Source organism: Erpetoichthys calabaricus, chromosome 12 (genome assembly GCF_900747795.2).
Source record: "Erpetoichthys calabaricus chromosome 12, fErpCal1.3, whole genome shotgun sequence".
Taxonomy (NCBI): Eukaryota; Metazoa; Chordata; class Cladistia; order Polypteriformes; family Polypteridae; genus Erpetoichthys; species Erpetoichthys calabaricus.
The window spans coordinates 19,358,471-19,375,570 of NC_041405.2; the positions used below are offsets into that span (position 1 = coordinate 19,358,471).

The 17,100-nt window shown below is 37.9% G+C and overlaps 1 long non-coding RNA gene across 1 annotated transcript in view; it reads left to right on the forward strand.

The window, feature by feature from the left end:
* LOC114644561 (uncharacterized) overlaps positions 1-17,100 on the forward strand; it is a 204,014-nt gene that overhangs the window by 92,936 nt on the left and 93,978 nt on the right. The window contains exon 5 of the long non-coding RNA XR_007936450.1: positions 13,643-13,666. This is a non-coding gene — a long non-coding RNA (uncharacterized LOC114644561). The remainder of the gene's footprint in view (positions 1-13,642; positions 13,667-17,100) is intronic.

The window sequence follows — 17,100 nt, forward strand, 5'->3', positions numbered from 1 at the left end:
GACTGGCCACTCCAAAGTCTTCATTTTGTTTTTCTTCAGCCATTCAGAAGTGGATTTGCTGGTGTGTTTTGGGTCATTGTCCTGTTGCAGCACCCAAGATCGCTTCAGCTTGAGTTGATGAACAGATGGCCGGACATTCTCCTTCAGGATTTTTTGGTAGACAGTAGAATTCATGGGTCCATCTATCACAGCAAGCCTTCCAGGTCCTGAAGCAGCAAAACAACCCCAGACCATCACACTACCACCACCATATTTTACTGTTGGTATGATGTTCTTTTTCTGAAATGCTGTGTTCCTTTTACGCCAGATGTAACGGGACATTTGCCTTCCAAAAAGTTCAACTTTTGACTCATCAGTCCACAAGGTATTTTCCCAAAAGTCTTGGCAATCATTGAGATGTTTCTTAGCAAAACTGAGACGAGCCCTAATGTTCTTTTTGCTTAACAGTGGTTTGCGTCTTGGAAATCTGCCATGCAGGCCGTTTTTGCCCAGTCTCTTTCTTATGGTGGAGTCGTGAACACTGACCTTACTTGAGGCAAGTGAGGCCTGCAGTTCTTTAGACGTTGTCCTGGGGTCTTTTGTGACCTCTCGGATGAGTCGTCTCTGCGCTCTTGGGGTAATTTTGGTCGGCCGGCCACTCCTGGGAAGGTTCACCACTGTTCCATGTTTTTTGCCATTTGTGGATAATGGCTCTCACTGTGGTTCGCTGGAGTCTCAAAGCTTTAGAAATGGCTTTATGACCTTTACCAGACTGATAGATCTCAATTACTTCTGTTCTCATTTGTTCCTGAATTTCTTTGGATCTTGGCATGATGTCTAGCTTTTGAGGTGCTTTTGGTCTACTTCTCTGTGTCAGGCAGCTCCTATTTAAGTGATTTCTTGACTGAAACAGGTGTGGCAGTAATCAGACCTGGGGGTGGCTACGGAAATTGAACTCAGGTGTGATACACCACAGTTAGGTTATTTTTTAACAAGGGGGCAATTACTTTTTCACACAGGGCCATGTAGGTTTGGATTTTTTTTCTCCCTAAATAATAAACACCATCATTTAAAAACTGCATTCTGTGTTTACTTGTGTTATATTTGACTAATGGTTAAATGTGTTTGATGATCAGAAACATTTTGTGTTACAAACATGCAAAAGAATAAGAAATCAGGAAGGGGGCAAATAGTTTTTCACACCACTGTATATATATATATATATATATATATATATATATATATATATATATATATATATATATATATATATATAAATATATATATATATATATATATATATATATATATATATATGTAGATATGTATAAATATATGTAGATGTAATGTAAATATGTAAATATGTATATTGTAGCAGTAGAGGCTCGTGTCCACCTCTCGAACCCTCAGGTACCACTCTGATGACCAGGTGAATGTATAATAATATTTCTTTTTATTATAATACTGTGCACAAAGCACCCTCCACTCCACACTCATTAAACAATAAACAATTCTCTCAATAACCAATACCTCCTCGCCCAGACACGTCGCCACCCTACCTCCCAGCTCAGCTCAGCGTTCTGGGCTTCCCAGAGTCCTTTTATAGCCCCTGACCCGGAAGTGGCTCCAAGCCAAACCCACAAGTCCGTTTTCCTTCCGGGTCAGGGCAAAGTCCTTTTCTTCATCCCGGGAGCACATCGCTTCTTCCAGTCACGTGACTGAGATGCACTCCCGGGTTATAGGGCATGCCAGAGCCCCCTAGCCCCCCTACAGCGACTCCTGGCGGCCCCCAAGGTATCCAGCAGGGCTGTGTCAAAACACTACAAAGTCCATGAGGCCCTGCTGGAACTCGGGGCACAAATATGCTGTCCGGAGGGCTCCTCCTAGCGGCCTGGGGGTGACGACCGGAGTCCATAACTGGTCGTCTGTCACAATATGTATATATATGTGTCTGTATGTGTATATATATATATATATATATATATATATATATATATGTATGTGTATGTATGTATGTGTATATGTATATATGTATATGTGTGTGTGTATGTATGTTTGTATATGTATGTGTATATATATGTTGATATGTGTATATATATATATATATATATATAATATATGTGTATGTGTATATGTATATACATATGACAGCAACACTTATAACAAGGACAACACAATTACATTGACAATCATGTTACGTTATTTTTAAAATGTTTCCTTTACTTTTTCATAACCTCTTTAACACACTACTTCTCCGCTGCGAAGCGCGGGTATTTTGCTAGTATATATATATATATATATACACACATACACATATATTATATATATATATATATATATATATATATACACACATGTATATGTATACACACATATATATATATATATATATATATATATATATATATATATATATATATATATATATATATATATATATATATATATATATATATAAAAATATATATACATACATACATATACACACATACATGCAGTTTCAATAAAATAGAAATCAATATAAACAACATTAACATCATTATCATATGAGAATATGAAGTAATATATAAGAAGCACATTTCATATAAATATACATTATTAAACAGTAAAATCTTCTTCTGTAATTTGCTACCGTGGCTATTCGTTTGTCTGTCCAGGATTTTAAATCCCCTGTAGCTCGCAAACCATTTCACCTATTGACTTGAAATCTGGTACACATATAGTACGTCACGTCTACTATCCGCTTTATGGGTGATGATTGTATTACTCTTTTTATCCATCCATCCATTTTCCAACCCGCTGAATCCGAACACAGGGTCACGGGGGTCTTCTGGAGCCAATCCCAGCCAACACAGGGCACAAGGCAGGAAACAATCCTGGGTTTTTATCTTTATTTTATTTTATTGTATAATCAACTCCTATCTGCGCACACCAGGGCGGCCGTGGACGGATGCGTATGGTGTATTCACTCCATGTTATCGTGCATTGCGCTGTCACTGGTATTTTGATAAAAGAATTTGAACAACATATAAGAAGTGTATAAATTATTAAACAGTAAAACATTAACATTTAAGAAGTAAAGTTACATTGAGTACTACTGCAGTGCCTTCGGGTATACCTCATTTTTTGTTTGCCCATTACATGCTTAAATGTATACATTTTTTGGTGCACCTACCCGAGAACACGCGACATATAACCGAGCGTGGGAGAAGCATGGATTTTTAACACGCGTTTAGTTCATCTGCTGGACTCCCTCGTGAAATAACTGGTAATGTTTGACTAAAATGTACAGCGAGTAAAACGACATTACCTCCTATTTTTTTTTTTACGATCTCTGAGATCTTGCTTTTTTCGGTTCAAGGCTTCATAAGCTCTTTTATGTTCTATGGTGTACTTATCCCAACCCATCATCTTTGAATGTTGCAAGACTTTCGCCTTGTATGTAGATCGGGGTAATTACATTCATTGCAGTCCTAGTCTGAATCACAATCTGATTGTATGGGTGGTTACCTGGCACTGTAGGGTTGCCACCCGTCCTTTAAAATACGGAATCGTGCCGCATTTGAGAATGAAATTGCGCGTCCCATTTTAAATCAAAACGGGACAGGATTTGTCCCGTATTTTTTTTATCATTTTTTTTGAAAGCAGCGTCTCATGCAAATCATCCCACACGCATTTTATGAAGATGCCTCCTGTCCTACTTTTGATTGGGTAATACTTGATGTCATCGTTAGTTTGATTGGTCTTTTTAACTGCCCAGTGAGGTGGGCGGGTCTTTTAAGTAGAGTCTGCAAACTGTTTGCACTGGGATGTGGCACCCGCTGCAGTATGCTTCCCTTATTTTTTTGTATTAAAAGTGGTAACCCTACCTGGCAGGTAACACTTATGTTTGGTCATGAAGTCGTCTAAAATCCGCCACGTGCCCTCTTTTAATTGTGAGAAGCAGATATATATAGCCAAATTCTCGCGCTTCGTTTTAATTTTTTAATAAGAAAATAAAATCTTTTTAAACGGATCGAAAATATACCAATAACAATTTGTTAAGGATCTGTTTTTTTGTGAACCTCGCTTTTCACAGCTGTCCCGCTACAGCGTGTGTTTCGTTTATTTGACAGTATGTAGATCGTGGTAATTAAATTCATGGCATTCGTTTTCTGAATCACAATCTGACTGTATGGATGGTTACCTGCCAGGTTACGCTTGTGGTTGGTCAGGAAGTCGCCTTACATCCGCCACGTGCCCTCTTTCTGTTCCCAGAAGCTGATCATAGAATGGTTTTAATAGTTTACTTTCAAATAATGCAAAGAGTATGCGACACGTGTTTCTCCTTAATTCTGGGCTCATCAGGCATACACACTCACTGCATCCCCTCTCGAGAATCGAATATCGTCAGCGCCAGAGTTGAAGCCCCTAACGTTGCAGTCAGCAAGTGGGCTAACATCCGCCATGTGCCGTCTTTCAGTTGCGAGAAGCAGATCATAGAATGGTTGAAACTGTTGCCCCTAACGTTGCGCTACGGCGTGTGGTTCGTTTATACCTCGTGTCTTCTCATTAAACTTTTATCTCGCGAATATGTTATTGCAATCCTCAGTGGGAGCGTTTCTATAAACTTAATTTAAACTTTCATTTTACACCATGCTTTGTTTCCCTTATGAACATGCTTGTATGCTTCACTCGCTCCCTTCTCAATTGTTTAATGAATTTTTTGTTCTTCGCTGTTTGCGGCTCCTCCTTCATTTGTCCCTACTGCATTCACAGTCTTTTCACGTTATTGCAATCCGCAGCGGGAGCGTTTCTATAAACTTAATTTAAACTTACGTTTTACACGTGCTTTGTTTCCCTTTTGAACATGCTTGTATGCTTCACTCGCTCCCTTCTCAATTGTTTAATGAATTTTTTGTTCTTCGCTGTTTGCGGCTCCTCCTTCATTTGTCCCTACTGCGTTCACAGTCTTTTCACGTGATTACGTGGGAGGCGTGATGACGTGACACTCAACTCCTCTTCCCACGGCCATCGAGCTGCCGTCCATTACAGTATATTGTGAAAAAAGAGGTTCCAGTTATGACCATTACGCATTGAATTTCGAAATGAAACCTGCCTAACTTTTGTAAGTAAGCTGTAAGGAATCAGCCCGCCAAATTTCAGCCTTCCACCTACACGGGAAGTTGCAGAATTAGTGATGAGTCAGTCAGTCAGTCAGTCAGTGAGGGCTTTGCCTTTTACATTTACATTTACATTTACATCATTTAGCAGACGCTCTTATCCAGAGCGACTTACAACAGTGTTTGTTAGTTTTTTTTCGCATACCCCTTGGGGTCAGAGCGCAGGGTCAGCCATTGTACAGCGCCCCCTGGAGCAATTACAGGTTAAGGGCCTTGCTCAAGGGCCCAGCAGAGTAGGATCTCTTTTGGCAGTGACGGGGATTCGAACCGGCAACCTTCGGGATACCAGCGCAGATCCTTAGCCTCAGAGCCACCACTCTGCCTTTTATTAATTAGTATAGATTACCTCACTGTAAACTTGCACTACAGTTATAATATTGCGCAACATGCGCCACTTTTTATAACAATACTTCTTATTTACCGAACACCGAAACAACACCCTGATTTCATTACGGAAATGAATGAGCTGCTCTCATCTTTCTGTACAACATCATCAAATGTACTGATTCTTGACGATCTGAACATTCATGTGGACACTCCCTCTAATTATTCTGCTGCCCAGCTCTTAGAACTCCTTGACTGCCTAAATCTGAGGCAACTTGTCGAGGTCCCCACTCACAACAAGGGCCATACCCTCGATTTAGTCATTACTGATTCAGTCCTCATCTCAGACCTCCAAGTACTTGATCTGGGTGTTTCTGATCACAAAATTGTCTCAATGGATTTACCCACAAATTCACTACATTCTAAACCACAGTGCTGTATCCGCTTCAGGAACCTGAAAAAAATTAATTTGACTGATTTAAATGCTGACATTAAGATCTTCTCCATTGCTCCTCACCTTTCTTCTGCCAGTGAAGTAGTCGATTACTACAACAATGAGCTCCACAACATCCTTGAGGCCCATGCCCCAGTTAAATCACGAGTGGTCTCTTTTGTAAAATCTGCCCCATGGTTTACAAGTGAGCTTCGACAGATGAAAACAGCTGGGCGAGACCTTGAGCGGCATTTTGTTGCAACCAGTTTAACGGTCCACAAATTAGCTTATCGGGAACACCAAAAACACTACTCCAGGGCACTGACCACTGCCAGATCTCAATATTATTCAAATTTAATCAACAACAGTCCTGGAAATTCCAAACAACTTTTTTCCATGATAAACCATTTACTCAATCCTCACACCTACGCTTGTAATAATTTCACAGAGGTGCAGTGCAATAATTTTATTGAATATTTCACGTCTAAAGTGGACAGCATCCGCTCCTCATTATCTGCCTCCAGCCCTCCATCGCTGGATGTTTCTACATCAAAGCCAATGGGCTGCCTTTCCCAGTTCCTCTGTACCACAGTTAAAGAAATTGAGAACATCATACAGAGGATGCGACCTTCAGCCTGTTCATTGGACACTTTTCCTACTCCTCTGGTAAAAGCTAATGTATCAGATATAAGCCCTGTTATTGCTGACATCATTAATCACTCTCTCCAGAGCGGCTTAGTCCCACTGGCCTTGAAAACTGCAGAAATTAGACCTCATTTAAAGAAAAGCCAAGCAAAATGACACTTTTTATTGGCTAACTAAAAAGATTACAATATGCAAGCTTTTGAGGCAACTCAGGCCCCTTCTTCAGGCAACCTCATTTAAAAAAATCCTCTTTGGATCCTGAAGTGATAGCAAACTATCATCCAATCTCCAACCTTCTATTTTTGTCTAAGGTTTTGGAAAAGTTTGTTTTGGTTCAGCTTCAGGATCACCTCAAAAAATTCAATCTTTTTGAAAAATTTCAGTCTGGTTTCCGAACTTCTCACAGCACAGAGACAGCCTTGATTAGAGTCACCAATGACCTCCTGATGGCTGCTGACCAGGGCTCTCCATCACTCCTTATCCTCCTGGACCTTACAGCTGCATTTGATACGGTAGATCATAATATTCCCTTCATCATCTTCACTATACAATTGGACTTTCTGGCATTGCTTTTGATTGGTTCAGGTCCTATCTTACAAACATCAAGTCCTATCTTACAGACAGGACTGAGTATGTGGCCTTGGGGGATGCTAAATCTCATACCCACACTGTCACCTGTGGAGTCCCACAAGGATCAGTCCTTCGGCCGACCCTCTTTAATATCTATATACTACCCCTGGGTCACATCATCCGCAAGCGTGGAGTTTCATTCCATTGCTATGCCGATGATACTCAGCTCTATGTGAGACTGGATTCAACTTCTCTTACACCTCCATCAACTTTTTCCTCTTGCTTGGATAAGATTGAGACCTGGATGTCCAAGAACTTCCTCAAGCTGAATAGCACCAAAACTGAAGCTCTTTTATTGGCACCCTCCATCAACTTCGTTTCTCTGTAAATTGTATTTCCTTTTCTGACCATACCATTACCCTCTACCCTTCTGTTACAAATCTGGGTGTCAAGTTAGACTCCCATCTGTCATTTGATACACATATCCATCACCTTTGTAAAATTGCATTCCTTCATCTCCGAAACATAGCCAAACTCTGTCCCTACCTATCCCTCTGTGATGCTGAAAAGCTGGTTCATGCCTTTGTCTCATCCAGACTGAAATATTATAATGCACTCCTCATCGGGATACCCAAAAGAGCCTTCAAAAGCTTCAACAAATTCAAAATAGTGCTGCAAGAATCCTGATGAGGATGCAGAAATATGAACATATCTCACCAATCCTTCGGTCACTTCATTGGCTCCCTGTCCATCTCCGTATCGAATGCAAACTCTGTTTGTTTACTCACCAGTGTATCCATAGAAATGCTCCACAATATCTTAAAGAACTCCTTATATTACAATCCACTGCAAGAAACCTCTGTTTTACAAATACCTACCGCCTTCGCACCCCTCTGACCAAACTACATGCAATGGGTGACCGGGCCTTTTGCAGCTGCTGCTCCACAGCTCTGGAATGCCCTACCAGAGAGCCTGAGAACACAGCAGATTGTGGGCTGTTTTAAAAAACAGCTAAAGACTTTTCTATTTAGGAAAGCATATTAACAAGAATGCTATAATTAATGTTGTTTTATCTGTTTTTATCTTGCCTTTGTTTAATCTTTTTATGTTGCACTTTGAGATTTACTGCTAATGTAAAGTGCCCCAATAAATAAAATGCATTATTATTATTATAAAATTATGATATAGGTATTCAGAATTATTATCAATCAAATTAGCTTTTGAAGAAAGGTGACATTGACTCGAGGGTGCCACTTTGCCATTCATAATATTTATGGATCATAAAAATGAGAAACATTTCAAAAGTGACGAATGGCTAATTACAAAACAAGACAGTTTGTTTCTTTTGCTACTGGTTTTGTTTTGTTATTTCTTATTTTCAAGGATATAAGAATGGGAAACAGATGCACTATCATGTACTTATCATCTAGATGAACAAAATATATAAACAGACCCAAACTCTACTTCTGATAAATTCTTTCCATTAACCATGATTGTTGCTCTCAATAAACATACTGAGGATATAAAATCCACACAAAACCAAGCCTTAGATCCTAGTCTAATTCCTAGTAATAAATATTATGGTCCACCAGAATTTCTTGATTGACTTGAAGCTAATACTCAAAAAAAAGCATGTGACTATAGATTTGGAAAAATGTATTGCACAATAAATTTATAGCAAACTAATTGGAATAAAATCTTATCAATAGAAGAGTTTGCCAGCAAAGTATCGTGTCATTCTACAAAATTGACTCCTTTTGCGTGTTTGTATAACTTCAAACAGAACAATCTCCATTGCTATATTCTTTCATTTTTTCTTCATCTGTATCTCGCTAGGCTCAGTTTAGTGTGGCAGCTGGTTAAGGTGAACCTGAGGATATCAGAAGCTTCTGTAAAACAGTTTGAGACCGTAAAAGTTTCAGGTCAGGCAGCAGGTGTATCTCGCTGTGCTAGACATACACCAAAGGGTTCCATTGTATAACCTGGCTCCATGATATTTTGGCCCGTATTTTATTTGTAGGAGAGTTCGTCCCTTTTTGTATACTGTGGTGCTTACAGCTCATTTGAAGATTCAAGGTACATTCCATGTCTCAAGACTCATGTGTGTACATATAAGAGTTTTTTATTACTTCTGAATAGTCAAACAACAAGTCATGTCATCTGCCTGATTATTTAGTGATTAACTGATTTTCTTTCTTATTCCTGTTCCATGTAATTGGAACTGACTTGAACTGAAAAAGCTACTTCAACTTTGTGTCAGTGCTTGTTTTTTCATAGTTTGCTCTCATGTTTTCAAACACTGTTTTATTAAACATGCATTTCATAAGGTGATATTATGTTTAATAAATGTCTCTTAAATTATATATTAATTGGTAGTACACACTGTTACATTGTTTGTTCTTATATATATTTATGAAAATAGGTTTCAAATCTCGCCTGAAGACCCCTCTCTTTACTCACCCTATTGACATATTTGCTGTTAATAATGTTCTTTTTCCATACCTTCTCTAACCAAGTACAGTTTAAAACATTTTACATTTCAATTTTGAAGCAATTTAGCTCCTATGTTTTAATAAAATGTTATTACTTCAGCAGCCGCAGTAGTTTCAAATCAGCCAACACAACAGTCCATCTCTTAAGATTAGCAACAGGACCCAGTAAACTTTACATTTTTTAATTTTTTCATCCTGTGCATGTTCAGACGTGAACAAAGACAGCTTTAGCCCTGTCAAGAGCATGAAAATTGTGTTTAAAGAAGTCATGAAAATGATTACTTTCAAGGAAATTTTCATAGAAATATTTTAGGTTGCCTCTGCCAAAAGGTTTTTTCCACACAAATCAAGGTAATAGTTATTGTGTGAAAGAATTGTGTCTCACTGTCTGAGCCTTCATTGCTTACTGTGTTGATGTGCTTTATCTACAACAGGAATTAACAACTTAAAAAAGTGATTCCGATTTTTATAGCCACTAACAGCAACAAATATTTTTAAAGACTCATTGTTTTTCTCCTTCATCTAATTCCTCATTGCCTTCTCTCGCCAGCAGTTCTAAAGTTATGCTCCACATTACAGAGAATTTATTTGTGTTAAAGGATAAGTTCAATATTTTTCAGGTCCATGTTATTTCTTCATGACCATTGTATATATGCATTTGCCATGCAAAAATGTGTTCTAAAGTAAAGCATTTTTGATACATTTAAAAAAAAATACCTTGGCCTCAGTGGTGGTGTATGATGGAGATTATGGAGCATGGAGTATCACTGGAAAAAAGAAAGCTTAAAAACTTACTGAGTATGTTAGTTTTACCAGCCAAGTAAGTTATCAAACATTGATGTATGTCTTCAGATTATACACACATTGTTAAATACCTTGAACATGTAATTTTTAAACAAAAAAAGACCACTATGTTGAGATTCAGCCATTTTAAAATGACGATTTGTTCACGTTCCCTCAGCGCTTATTATCCTCCAGGATAACCTTTCACTCCCCAATAGCATGGTTTCCTCTCGAAAGACCACATCACACTAAAATTTTTCTGCCACGTGATTTCTATCATTTTTATTTATTTCCATATTTATGTGAGAAGTATTCCCACAAAGTCACTACTATTACACAAGCAAATAGAAAACACATCCTTACCTTAAGAAAAATAGTGGCAGGTATTTATGCTAAAATGATTATTTGCAGTTCCCTTTTGTTGTCAGAAACAAAGAAGGCATGTTATCTTATATCATACATTAACTTCTTCAAAGTGGATGTTTTCAGTAAGATTTTAGGTTTTTATTTTCTGGTGGTGCTCCCTGCCTTATTGCCTCCGTTATAAAGCACCAGTCTCTGCAAGATATCTGAGCAGGTCTCCAGGAAGGAGTAATAAGAATGTTTGTGGAGTGACACTGGAGGTTGAAATCATACCATAGCAGCAATCTGTAGCCTGATCTACTGATATGTCCAGACACAGCATATAATTAGTAAACCACGATGTATTATACCAAAAACTACAGCAACGCATGTACAATTGCTTTATGAAGATATCCTCTGTTAATTGTAACTGTCACATTTCAGTGATGTGTAGACTATAAATATTAGACTGAGAGTTTTGTAGTACTAGGGTGTTGTACCGTGTTAGCCATTATGAATGCAGAGAAAAGCCAAGCAAAATGACACCTTTTATTGGCTAACTAAAAAGATTACAACATGCAAGCTTTCGAGGCAACTCAGGCCATCATTTACGTCTTGCCTGAAGAAGGGGCCCGAGTTTCCTTGAAAGCTTGCATGTTGTAATCTTTTTAGTTAGCTAATAAAAGGTGTCACTTTGCTTGGCTTTTCTCTACTGAGAATTTTGAAAGACCACTGCCATTTGTAAATGTGACCAGTTTATTTCATGCACATTGAAAATTTAAAAACTCAAACAAAGGACAATTAATAAAGAGCTTTTGACCATAAGAGCTTGCCTTTGCACATGGTTTCCCTAGATCAGGGGTGGGCAAAGTCATTCCTGGAGGGCCGCAGTGGCTGCGGGTTTTTGTTCCAACCCAGTTGCTTAATTAGAAAACAATCCTTGCCAATAATTACATTTCATGGCTTGTTAGTGCTTTATGTCAAGTCATTCTCATATCCTAGATTTTTTTTCCAGTCTAAGGATATCACCCAAATACTTTGAAGTGTAAAACAGATGAGTAATTCTCAATCCTTCACTTTTTTCTCTTCTCTTTCCTTCCAAGTATTTAATTAAACCAAATAGCGCACGATAAATACACACGGGTGTAAAGGGTAACAAGCAAAATGGATAACTGCTGGTTTCTTTTGTCATTTGCATCTTATTGCTAATAAGGAGTAATTAAAAACTGAGAATGCAGTTGTTTAAGACTTAAATAAGCAATAAGGGTTCAAAATCTTAATGAGAGAGATAACTAAAATGAAGCAGAAGTGCTTCTTATTAAGCAATTAGGCTAGAACAAAAACCTGCAGCCACTGCAGCACTCCAGGAATGACTTTGCCCACCCCTGCCCTAGATGAATATGTTTTGGTTGCTGCTGCAATTATCCATAGCATATTGGGAAGGGCCTTCACTCTAATTCAAGGAACAGAGTATGTGCCAACATTATCCTCTTGGTTTAAAAGATTTAAAATGAGTTTGTTCCTTCTTCTCTCAGTAAATGAATGACAAAGAGGAGGTTTTAGAGATGTACAGAGACCAGGCTGGCTGCCCTTAGCATGAGAAAAAGGGACATAATCATAACATGCAGAGTATTAAACACAAATTGGAGTGCTACATGGCCACAGATTTGCTATCTATCTATCTATCTATCTATCTATCTATCTATCTATCTATCTATCTATCTGTCTGTCTGTCTGTCTGTCTGTCTGTCTGTCTGTCTGTCTGTCTGTCTTCTTACAAGTTTGCTTAATGCCTGGAATCAAGTAATTCTGTCTTTTTTTTTTGTTCCTTTTACAGGATTTCAGGTGGTTGTCTGTTTCCGTTGCTATTACACCAAGTACGCTTAGGGTGTTACAGATTTACAAAAAATGCTATCATACATTTCTATAGAAATTACTTTCATAAATTTCAATCATCTTGTAAACATGTGTATGTGAAGGTGAATCAAACCCTGTTAGGTTGCTGCTCTGGAACAATTATACATGCACTTAGCTAATAAAACTCATATTTATGTAATCCAAGCGCTGCAGACATTCATTGGCAGGTAGAGCTGCCTTCCCCTTGTTGCATCCAGCCACCTCATTGAGGAGTTCTAGCGCCTCTGTTCTGTGTTCTGGGGTTCTGTGAAAGGCATAAGGTGCTAGGGTCTGAGTTGGTAAGCACTTACCTGGACATGTAATGACATGATTGCTGTTGCAATGAACAGTACAGACCATAAAAAAACACTGAGAGTTCAGCCAGTTACCTTACCAACAAACCAGTCATCATGCACAGCATCTTCAGCACGTAGCCAATGCTACTTTGTCTCCAAATAAATGAATGATGGCTTGATCCAGCCAAACAAGTCACAGTTTTTGACAGCCTCATCTTGGCATCACAGATGACTTGCACATTAATGAAATGTCACTTCTTACCGTTAACAGAAACAGTGTCATTCGCGTTAGGTAAATGTATTTCAATTTGAGTACAGGAGTGGGGCAAGTGAGTGAGCTACCCAAACCTTATACTGAGAGTTCAACAGTCTGTCAAGGTTATGAGTGGTAACAGTTCCTTCTGCCTTTGTCTCTTTAATTTTGTATTTTTCTTTGATTGACATTACTTTATTTTTATAATGACATGCCACCTTTGGGATCCTTAGTCTCACATACACTCTGTGTGTTTGTGTGTATATATATATATATATATATATATATATATATATATATATATATATATATATATATATATATATATATATATATATACTGTATACATATATATACACACACACATATATAAGACTCTTCCCTCTTTCACTACTCAAATGGCAGGCATTTAGTCTCTTATTTAGTGATTAATTGCTTTTGTATCTTCTTCTCTTTTCATATTATAGGAGGAATCGAAAGAGAGAGATCTGGTGAGTACGCTTGTTCTTTTGTTGCTTATTTTCATATTATCAACATTAATATTTGACTATACAGTACTTTATTTTAATTTAGAATGCACTTCATGAATTAGTCTTTTGTTTAATGAATGTGGTTTCAAATAGGCATCTGCTATTCAAATAAAATGCCCTTCTTAGGTCTGGTAAGCTGACTCCATTAAAAGTTACCGTTAACAACAATTAACTCTTAAATTATTTTAGATACGCCTAGATGTGCCAGGGCTGTTTTTGAAAATAAAACAATACCAAACAAGCAAAATAAAACTTGGACTTTTGCTAACAATGCAAGAGCAGAGAGTTACGAAAGTTACAACAAACTACAACATACAGCAGTACCATGATTTACAAGTGTTTAATGACTAACAGAAAATTTGTCAACATTTCTAATAGTAATTCCAGACTGTATTTGAGAGGAGCATATGTTCCCCAGAGAATACTGTGGGTTATTTTTTGTTATACACAACTGCAAGACTACAAGCATGCACACCTCAAATCAGTAGCTGAAGGACAGAACACTTAAATGTTAAAGGAACAATACCACTTACCCTTACTTAACCTCTTGAAATAAAGAGCCAAGGAGGCAGCACATCATGAATGGTCTTTACTCCTACTTATTGCTGCTCCTCTCCATTGCCAGAACACTCCTGGTTGTTTTGTGCTCAACTCTTACTTCTGTCTTATTAATAGTTTGTCTGTAGATATTTACATTTCAAAAAGGCCTCGTTTGCCAGATGGGAGAAGTTCAAACTTACCGAGTGCATGGCTGAGTGGAATCCATGCAGATGTTGGTGGCTGCCCTTAGGCAGCGTGTGCTATAAATGTCATCCAGGGCTGGAAGCTGTACCCCAATAATCCTCTGCGCTCTCGACACAAGCCACCATAGAGCTTTCTGATCAGCTGCTGTAGAGCTGTGATTCCACACTCAGATACATCTGGTTCAAATACTCTCACTGCACTGAAAATAACAACACTGCAGCAGCTGTGGTATTTGGAATAGCTTGGCCATTCTGTGCACCATTGTATTGTTACACATTAACTACAAATAGGTGCCTTAAATTTATAAACAATATGCAGTTAATTTCAGTTTATTTGATGTCTGGATGTGAACATAAAAAAGAAAGGGAAACCTCATAAGAACAGCAGCACTGCTTTGACGCTGGGTGCCGCCAGTTTGCAAAACCAAGCAGAAACATGCATATGCAAGAGGGGTGCTGCCAACATTTTTTGTCCATGAAAAACAAAATGTAAACTGAATTTGTTCGTTCTTCTCTCAAATGAGAGACGGAGGGGAGGTTCTAGAGGAATAAAGAGACCAGCCTTGCTGCCTTCATTAAATGTCTAATGGACAAAATCATAACATGCCAGAGTGTGAAAATAAAAAAAAGGCAAAAGGCACATCTACATCTTTTGTGCACACTTTTTCTTTAACCACAATTTTATACCGTTGTTTATTTATATAAAGGCAGACACCTCCAGTGTGTGACTTACCAGTAATGGCTGAGTCTCTGTCCAAACAAATTGGTGCACCAAATCGTTTCCATTTAGCCAGGTTTCTATAAATGCCATAACACAAGCGACAATTTTTTCAGTAAACCTCAGTTTCCTCCTCTTTTCTCACTTCATTATTTTTTTCTTGGTTATGCCACTATTGTAACAGGTTATTGTATTAATAATAAGTGTTAAGAGTCACTGAGATATCAGGTGGTACATACGTATGTTCAGGTGAGTCCACTGGAACAGGTTGCTGTGTGCTACTGTTAATTTGTGCAGGCCGATTAGGAGGGGTAGCATGAAGGCCCCAGGTTAGATGAAAGTAAATCCAAATTATAAAGATAAGAATAAACATCTTGAATTAGTTTACTTTGCTGCAACAATGCTAACTATCAGAAAAGATTGGAAAGGGTAGACAGATATAAAAGAAAGAAAGAAAGAAACCTATTCGAAAAGATTTAACAAAACACAGAGTGAGACAATCCTGCTGTTGGTCACTACGTGTGCAGCTCCATAATTAGATCTCTTGTGAGTTAAAGCCAAAAACACTCATGTGCCTCTGCTGCTGGCCAAATTTCACGACCATTTCTCTGAGAAACTGTATAGTCATGATTGAAGATTGCACCATTGTGATCAGGGGTGTTTTATTTGTTGTTTTTCTGACCTTCTTTCTGTGTTCTTGACTTTCTGTTCATCCCATTATTATTTCTTATTCATGAGGAATCCATTTAATTTGTTTATTCATTCAATGAAGTGTATTTAGAAATGTTACAATTAGTAAAGTTTTAATGCAATTTCTTTATTGTTTACTTGGGGTATCAGCGTGTTTGTTTATGGTTGCCATGGTTTTTCTATGAAAAGATGACCCACAGTGCTCTTGTGCGATGCCATCTATGCAACAGTTTGAAAGGTCAGCGCCATTCAACTATCCAAGTTTATGGATAACAAAAATAAACCATGTGTGAAAGACAACTCTGGTATTAGTCTTTCTGATTTGATTCTTAGACTGTAATTTTTGGGTAGTGTGCTGAGTTTAGATGAAACGTAGCATGGCTGCTGCTCCAGATGACCATCTTTTGGTGGCTGTTGAAATTACCCATAGCATATTGGGAAGGGCCTTCACTAAAATTCACTGATCAGAGTAATGCATGTGCCAACCTCATCCTCAGGGGGGTAAACAGATTTAAACTGAGCTTATTCCTTCTTCTCTCTGTCAGTAAATAAGAGATAGAGAGAAGGTTCTAGAATTACAATTTTTATCAAAACAAAACATTCTTCCAGAAGGCACTAGATAAAGGTGACTCTCATTTACATAACCAAATTATGACATTTTTTTTTCTTTATTTTTAAATATTTTCATAAGGATTTTTAGTTAAAAGATTTTTAAAACAATGGTTTAATAAATTTGAGAAAGATGTAAAATTATTTGTTAATTTCAGCCAGCAATAGAAATTAAAAAAGGTTGTGTAAACAACCAAATGGTCAGAAAAAGTGCAACGTAGTGTCTTTATTAATAAAAGATTTATTTGTACAAAAAATCCTGGGTACCAAAATAAAGCTCAAGCAGTAAAGGTAGTTAGTTGCCTTAAAGGGCAATCTCAATCCAAGACCAACAGAAATCCAAATAGAATTAAAAAAAAACAGAGTGAGGGTTCCAAAATCCAGAAAAATCAACACTGTGGCTATACTGTACCCCACCCACCAGTTAGCCCAAATACTTAGTCTCTGTTAGTCCAAAGAAGCACTTCTTGGGGTTCATCTGGAGCCCGGCATTACTTAGTGTCAGGAGCATAGCTTGAATACGTTGTATGTGCTTCTTCCACGTGTCGGAATAGATGACAATGTCATCCTAGTATGCAGCACTATAGCCGTTGTGGGGCCATAGTATTCTGTCCGTCAAACGCTGGAAGGTCACT